This window comes from Humulus lupulus, chromosome X, assembly GCF_963169125.1.
Source record: "Humulus lupulus chromosome X, drHumLupu1.1, whole genome shotgun sequence".
Lineage (NCBI taxonomy): Eukaryota > Viridiplantae > Streptophyta > Magnoliopsida > Rosales > Cannabaceae > Humulus > Humulus lupulus.
The window spans coordinates 224,699,147-224,707,986 of record NC_084802.1 but is presented as its reverse complement, the minus strand read 5'-3'; the positions used below and the strand labels follow the sequence as shown (position 1 = coordinate 224,707,986).

The 8,840-nt window shown below is 36.8% G+C and overlaps 1 long non-coding RNA gene across 1 annotated transcript; it reads left to right on the top strand.

Annotated features, from left to right (window-relative positions):
• The first annotated feature begins 6,053 nt into the window (after window positions 1-6,053).
• LOC133805118 (uncharacterized) lies at window positions 6,054-8,499 on the top strand. The gene is made up of 3 exons (XR_009878846.1): window positions 6,054-6,359; window positions 6,436-6,540; window positions 7,853-8,499. It is a non-coding gene; the product is annotated as an uncharacterized LOC133805118 (long non-coding RNA).
• Window positions 8,500-8,840: the final 341 nt, after the last annotated feature.

Here is an 8,840-nt window from a genome sequence, read left to right as displayed (position 1 = left end):
GCTAAAAAAGTTCTATTCGGATCTTGGTGTTATTCCAGAAATGGATAAACCGCTTGTGTTATTTTGTGACAACACAGGAGCGATAGCCAACTCGAAAGAACCTCGTAGTCACAAGAGGAGTAAGCATATAGAAAGGAAGTATCACATTATTCGAGAACAAGTGGCCAGGGGAGATGTGAAGGTTATGAAGATTGCAACTGAAGACAAATCTTCCAGATCCGTTTACAAAGACACTACCAGAAGCTGCATTTGATAAGCATATCAAGGAAATGGGATTAGTAGAATTAAGCATTCGTTTCAATTAGTGCAAGTGGGAGTTTGTTGGGGTTTTATGCCCTAATTAAAACCCAATTTCATTGTAATCTCATTTTATTATCAATACAAGAATATAAATCATTTTTTGACTTGGTCAATCACTTTGCTCACATGTTTTATTTTTATGATTATTTGTTTAATATACACTTATATTAAATCCCAAGCATATAGCTAATCATATTTATAGTGACGTAATCACAGTGGAATATAAATATGATTATATGTTCAAAATAAGTTAGTCCTAAGATTAGTCAGTGCGCATGATTTACACTGACTTGCCAATCTACGATATGATCTACTTACACATTGTGGTGTTATGTTCTTTCCAGAACATTAGCAAAGTAGATAAGATTAGATGTATTTGTTACATAGGACAGGACCTATATTGACAGTTGATAAGATAAGTAAACATACCAATATTATCTATTCTAGTCATATCATATAGTTGACCATAGGTCAATTCAATCTCAATTCTGAGTGGTTAGTATTCTAATTGATGGTATTATTTGAGTTCTTTGACTTGTTCGTTACCAGCTTACCCTACGGACTAGCCCATACTTACATCTTGGGAACTCGGTAGTATAATTGAGTGGGAGTGTTAATCATAGATATGAACAGCTATAACTTCTGATGAAGAAGTGAAACGATGGTTTCCTCTTAGTTTGGTTCAAGGTGCTAAATGATAGAGATCTCATTTCAGTAATTAATATTAGTTTACTGAAATATCATTTACAAGGAACTAAGTGTTTCAAGGATAAAATACAATGAGGGGTAAAACAATATTTTAGTCTCATCTCATTGTAGACTGTCTATAGAGGATTGAGTGACAATTATGGTTGTAACAATGGATAATTAATAGCATATCTATATTTTTTATAGAGTGTTCTATGAATTCAAGAGTGCAATTCCTAGTCTTTAGTGGAGTCACGATGAATTAATAAGTTAGTAAATTTATTTGTTAGATTTATGATAACTTATTGGAGCTTGATTGCATAGGCCCATGGTCCCCACTGTACCTTGGATAAAATCATCTAGATAGTTTCAATTAATTGATTTAAATATCAAAGTTGACCAAGTCAATTTTGGATAGTTTCACAGAGTTATGTAATTTAGAGAAGAAAAGTGAAATTATGGCAGATTTATTAATTAAGATAAATTGGTATCTAAATTAATAAATAAGTTTAAATCAAGGTTCAAATTATAAATAATTAATTTGATAAAGGATTTAAATAATTATTTAATTAATTAAATCAATAGAAAATAATACAGGCATTGATTTTAAGTCCAATGGGCTTATAATCAAATGAGAAATTTCACAGGCCTAAAGCCCATGATAATTTCAACCTAGGGCTTCAAATTGGCTATTATTTTATTGATTTTTTAATTAAATTAAATTTCCTAATTGAGTCTATAAAAGGAGTGCTTAGATAGAAGTCTAAACACAAGTTCATAAGTTCAGAAGTCAGATTTTCTGATAGGTTTTAGATTTCTCTCTAAACACAAGTCTTTTTCTAAGCCTCTTTGTTATTTTCTCTTCTTCTGTCTGTATCTATCTCATGTGTTGAGAATTGCCCACTCTAGTCTAGGTGATTCTAAGGATACTTTGGAAGACTGTGAAGAAATTAGAAGAACGATTTAGTTTCTTGATAATACTCTGCGACAGAAAGAATACAAGGGTTAGAGAAACTGAAGGAAAGGCTCATTTATTCCACTACGTATACTGTAAGTATTCTTTTCATTGTTTCTCTTTGAATTCAATTTTAGAAACATGTTCTAGGTTATCTCATATTAATTTGTTTAATATTAGATCTACATGAAAATAAATAAAGATCTTGTATAAGTTTTCCTAACAATTGGTACTACACAGGTTGAGGGAGCACAGGCTATATGCGAAATTCAAGAAGTGAAAGTTTTGGTTGCCACAAGTGACTTTCTTGGGTCGCATAGTTAGTAAGGATGGAATTATGGTGGATCCACCGAAGATTGAGGCAATCAGAGATTGGCCAAGGCCGAAGAATGCTTCAGAGATTAGAAGTTTCTTGGGATTGGTAGGTTATTATAGACGCTTCTTAGAGGGGTATTCCAAGGTTGCATCACCACTAATAGAGTTGACACGCAAGAATCAGTGGTTCAAATGGTCAGACAGGTGTGAGGATAGTTTCCAGAGACTGAAGAAGAATTTGATCACCGCTCCAGTTCTGAGTCTTTCTATAGATCAAGACAAGTTTGTGGTTTATTTTCATGCCTCGTGGCAGGGCCTAGGTTGTTTCCTTATGCAGACAGGGAAGGTGATTTCCTATGCATCACGTCAGCTAAAGGAGTATAAGCAGAGGTATCCCACAGATGATCTAGAACTTGCAGTAGTGGTTTTTGCACTGAACGTGTGGTGACACTACTTATATGGTGAGAAGTGTGAGATATACATAGATCATAAGAGTTTGAAATACTTCTTCACCCAAAAGGATTTGAACATGAGGTAGAGACGTTGGTTAGAATCTGTAAATGATTATGATTGTGAGATCCTCTATCACCTGGGGAAAGTTAACGTGGTAGCAGATGCCTTAAGCCGGAAGGGTCCGGGACAGTTGTATAGTGCTAGGAAGATATCCAGGGAGTTGGCTGAGGATATGACTAGAGCAGGTATTGAGCTAGTGGTGGGCCAGTTAGCCAACTTCACCATGTAGTCTACTCTTTTAGAAAGGATTAAAGAGAAGCAATTGAGTGACCCACAGTTGGGAAAGATCGGAGGGGACATCCTAGTTAGAGTTGCTAAGGACTATAATGGTCGAATATGCATTCCGATGGACACTGGGATCAGACGAGAGATTCTGGATGAGTCTCATACTACCCCTTATTCTCTACATCTAGGGACCAAGAAGATGTACCAGAACTGAAAGATTTATATTGGTGGCATGTGATGAAAAAGGATGTAACTGAGTACTTGGCGAAGTACCTGACCTGTCAGCAGGTCAAGGTAGAGCATTAGAGACCAGCAGGGCTGCTGCAGACTCTGAATATCCTAGAGTGGAAATGGGAGGACATCATGATGGATTTTGTGGTAGGATTGCCCAGGACAATGGGCCAACATGATTCAATCTTGGTCTTTGTAGACCGGTATACGAAATTAGCTCACTTTCTACTAGTGAGGAATGACACGGTTGACCAGTATGCATATCTCTATGTGAGAGAGATAGTTCAGCTTCATGGGACTCCGAGGTCTATCGTGTCTGATAAGGACCCTATCCTTACTTCCAAGTTTTGGGGAAGTTTACAGAGGGTGATGGGTACACAGATGAAGTTCAGTACTGCGTATCATCCTCGGATTGATGGTCAGTCTGAAAGGACTATCCAGATACTAGAGGACATGCTAAGAGCATGTGTATTGGACTTTGAAGGGTTCTGGAGTAAATATTTTCCTCTAATAGATTTTTCCTATAATAACATCTACTAGTCGACTAGTGGAGCGGCACCTTATGAGATGTTGTATGCTAGGAAGTGCAGATCGCCCATTCACTAGGATGAGATGGGTGAGGGGAAATATTTGGGTCTTGAGGCAGTTCGGAGTACCACTGAGGCTATTGAAAAGAATAGAGCTCGGATGCTCGCATCTCAGAGTAAACAGAAGAGTAATTCAGACCCAAAGCGGAGGAACATGGAGTACCAAGTGGGAGACTATGTCTTCCTTAGGGTTTCACCACTGAGAGGGGTGAAGAGATTTGGGAAGAAGGGAAAGCTGAGCCCTAGGTTTGTTGGACCATTTGAGATCCTAGAGAGGATCGTCAAGTGGCCTATAGGTTGGCCTTACCCCTTGCACTATCTAGTGTGCACAATGTATTTTTATATTTCCATGGTGAGGAAGTATGTATCAGATGGGACTCATGTATTGAGTTATGAGGATCTGGAACTGGAGACATATTTGTCCTATGAGGAGCAGCCAGTTCATATTTTAGACAGGAAGGACAAGGGCCTAAGGAAAAGGACTATACCTTTAATTAAGGTATTATGGAGGAACAACAAGGTCGAGGAAGCAACCTGGGAGCTGGAGGCAGATATGCAAAATCAGTATCCCGAGTTGTTCTGGTAAAATTTTGAGGATGAAATTTCTGTAAGGAGGGGATAGTTGTAACGTCCCAAATTACCTAATAAGACTTAGGGCCTTGATTAGGGGGCCAGAATGGAAATTTATGGAAATTATAAGTTTATGTTGTATAAATGCGTGTAAGTATGTGATTATGTGAGTTATATGATAATATGACTAGATATGCACGTTTAGGTGTATTAAATATGCATGTGGACCCGAATCTTATTAGAAGGGAAATTTTCATAATTTGGCCAGTTATGGGTATATTTGGAATATAGGTGATATATGTGTGAGACCACATTATTATGTGGATATATTTGGGTTACTCGGCACAAGACAATCCCAGGGAGCAAGTTAGCAAAAAAGTCACAATGGGACCTAATACCCAACTCGGGGCGAGTCAACGTGTATTTTGGGTGTCTAGTACATTACTGGGTTATCGGGTAACGGGAGTGAATATTCAAGGATATATTTGGTATTAGTGAGATTAGAAGGGAATTCCGGGAGTTTTGACAATTTTTCCCTCGGGGACGTTTTTGGTACCCCAAGCCTCAGGATTTGCTTAAGGTTACTTAGAGTCTAAGTAAACCTCACAAACACCAAATAGAAGAAAATATGTTCTCTGTCTCTCTCTCTCTGTCTTGGTTACACACACTCTCTCTGGAATTCTTGCGGTTTAGGGATAATCGAGGCTAGCTTAGGCTCAGGATAGTTTGGGGAAAGACTTACCATCGATTGGGGCAATAGAGGTAATGATTTCTAGCCCTAAATCTATGTGTTTCTCTAGTTTTAGCTGACTTTCAGAAGCTTTAGAAACTCAGTTCTGAGTTGGGAATTCGATGAATTTTTGGCCAAGCTTTTGCTTGGGTTTTGATGATATTGGACCGCTGAATCGATTAGGAACATTACTTTTGGGATTTAGCTATGTTTGGATAGGATTTTGGTGGTTTTTTTCTTGAAGAAAACAGGGAAATTTGTTAGTTTTCATGGCAAGCAGCGACCCTGTTCTTGGGGAGTCGTTGCTCTCATGAATAGGAAGGAGAAGGAGGTGTTGAACCTCTATTTGAGTCGCAGCGCATGTCGAAACAGAGGAGAGCCTTGGGCTCTCTGACTTGGGGCGGGTCGCGACTTCTTTGTTTTGAGCCACATCGCTTGAAGGATTTTTTAGCCTCGGGAGGGTTTTGAGTGCGGGAACTCAAACCTAAGGGCTCAGGGTCGATCCTATTACCCGATTTAGTAGAATTTGACGTCCCGAAGGCTAGGACTCGGTCCAGAACCCTTTATTCGCTCGTTTTGACGAGATTCTCTATTGGTTGTGAATAGGTTACCCCTAGGGGCTCGGAACCAGGATCGTGCTCGAGGGTTGTTACTTTGCACTCGGACCTAAGTTAAGAAAACTGCACCCAATACGTGATATGTCACTACAACAAAAACTCATTTCCATAACACAAAAATTTAATACTTTTTAAAAGTATTATAATAGGTAAATAGTAGGTGGGACTTAACTTTTGGCGCCTAATTTTTCACCAACCAAAAAAATTTCACACGGTCCCCCCCCCCCCCCCCCCAAAAAAATTTCACACGGTCCATTAAATATATAAAAATTTGTTTTATCTGAATAAGTAAATAAAAAATATAATCGCCAAATCTCTTTCTCTCTCCCTCCATAACCGATCTTCTCCCTTTCTCCCTTTCTCTTTCGTTTGCTCTCTTCCTACCACTGATTGTCGCAGTTGTTCAAGCACCAGACCAGAAAGACAGGTGATGGGGGCCTGCGGCTTGGGTCGTGTAACAGGGAGGCTCGACTCGTGGGTCTACGGCGTGGCTCGCTCGTGGGTGCGACGGTGCTTGCGGCGGTGGGTCTACGGCGTGGCTCGACTCATGGGTCTACCACAACTTCCCTCCCCATGTTTCCCATCACCGACTGAAGAAGCTCGTGTCTTGAGCGGCCTCGTCCAACAACGTAAGTGCTCATTTGAGCTGAGGATTTTTTCCAAGCTTCAATTTTTATGGGATTTTTACTTGTTTAAGCAAATCAGGTCGCCATACTTGGAGGGTCGGTGGAGTTTCGAATGGTTTGGGTCTGAAAGCCTAGTTTTATTGGCTTCCTAAAAGTTTTACAATCAAAGTTTTCCTGTCATCAGGTAAAGTATTTACTTCATTAATGCTTGCTTGTTGAGCACATAATTTCTGCTAAGCACAATAGTTATTTTGATCCATATTGCAGTAGCTTTTTCAGAAACCATTATCAGACAGTGTCAGAGATGCTTAAGAAAGGAGTTCATGTTTCAGCCATATTAGGATTGATATTTAGTTAAATATAATACTACTATATTTCAGTCACTACACATTGTATGTATGTATGTATGTGCGTGTGTATATGGTTTGTCTCTGTTTTCTTTTGATTGATTTTTAGTCATTTTATTCAGCTCTCATTTTGCTCATATTTTGTGGAAAAGTTTGTAATTATTATGTATTAAGAATATTAGTATTAGTAATATTATTATTATTGTTATTACTTATTGCTATGACAAGAAAAGAGAGAGAGAGAGTTTATAAAAGAAAATAATATACTTATGAACTAGTAATTTTTATTTAGTGGTTTATAGTAATACTCAGAATCTCATACTTGACCTTAATAGGTATTTTGTGTTTGTCATTTGACTAACTTTGATGATCTTGAGTACTTATTATATAGATATTTATTTTCTTTTGACAATTATGTAATTTGATTTTGGGGCCAAAGTAGAAGAAATCAAGGTGAATCTAGGATGTGTTCTGGTAAAGATGACCCAATTTTGAGTTATGAAACTGGTTTGTTTTTAGATATGTGCCACTTTTTGGTTCCAAATTCAATTATTAACAGCATCAGCTTTAAAGTCATCAGATTGTTTTTTATTCCTATAAAAAGAAGTAATGGGAGATCCTTATTTTTTTTTCACCAATGAAGCCCAGAGAAAAGTTAAATATTTAATTTTTCCCTACAAAGAAACCATATCATACTCTGTTCCTTAAAAAATTGACTATAATTCTAGTAGTGGCATCATGCCAATGCATGATTTGATTTTGATTATAGCTTTATAGAACTAGTAGTAGCCATTTTCATGGCTCATATCTTGAGGGATATTTTTGAAGAGCTTTGCTTTCCTTTTAGTCATTACAGAGATAGCAAAACTAGGAAAGTTTAAAGATTGTTTGTTCTAACATTGTTCCTGTGTATAATTTTCTATCGAAAGGAAGAGTCAAGAAATCAGTTTGATTAAAATATTGGTATACTGTTACAAAAATAGCTTTACTGTTTTTGAGTTTTTTTAGTCTTGGGATGGTACAGTTTACAATGTCATAAAGTTGAGGCAAATTACTAAGGAGTTGTTTTTAGACTTATTTATTTTGGCAAATCAATTTGGATGATGATTTATTTTGGATGATGATTTATTTTGGTTTCATGGTTTATAGGAAGCAAGAGCTCTACTAGGAAGACTTGAGTATCAAAAGGGTAACATAGAAGCTACACTTCATGTATTTGAAGGAATAGACATTGCTGTAGTGAAGGGTGAACATATCAAGCGCAGTGCTTTAGCAGATTTATTCTTGGACACATAAGCATGCTTAATAATTTTTTTTTCTATTTTTTTATTATTCAAGTGTATTTATCTTAGTACAATACAATATGTAACTTTATTTTGACATTTGATGTTGCTATTGCTGATTGATTTTGCTATTGCTGTTTTGTTTCTTTATTTATTTTTTGGTGGTGTGTGCTCTGTAGCATTGCATTTAGTTAGCTTAATATTTAGCTCATATTTTCTTGAGTCGTTGCACCAGAATTCCCTTAATCAAGAGCCATATTCTGTCCCAAGGACAATACTCATCTTTTATTTAATTCCACTTGTATCTTGATCAGGTTATGAAGTAATTTTTTTTATTATCTATATCGTGTTGAGACTTACTCATTACTCAAAGTCTATTGTGAAAATCGATATTGTGAAGCTCCAAGAATATGAAGAGACTTTGATTGCATCTTTAAATCTTTATCATTATTTTCATACGACATTTATCATCTATTTTCCTACAATCAATGGCTTATTATTAAGAGAAGTCTATTACTCTAAATTAGATTATCTTCTTCTCCAATTCTTTGGACCTAGGGAAAAAAACTATAGTCATTGTCCTCCTCTCCTTCTCTCCTCTGATTTCTCATTTTCCCTTTTTTGTAGAATTAATGATGCTTTTTTGGGCATATTTTATCTGCTTTAGTTTGTTTTGAAAATATTTGAGTGGCAATTGACTGTGTTAGTGTGGCAGAGTTAGGTATTTTATATTAGTAAGTTTGTGAGCTTCAACTTTAGGGAGGGAGGGTTCCAATTCTCTTGAACACTTGGAAACATTGTTTACTGATATCTATTAGTAAGTAAAATAATAGTCTACCATATTTCTCTCTCTT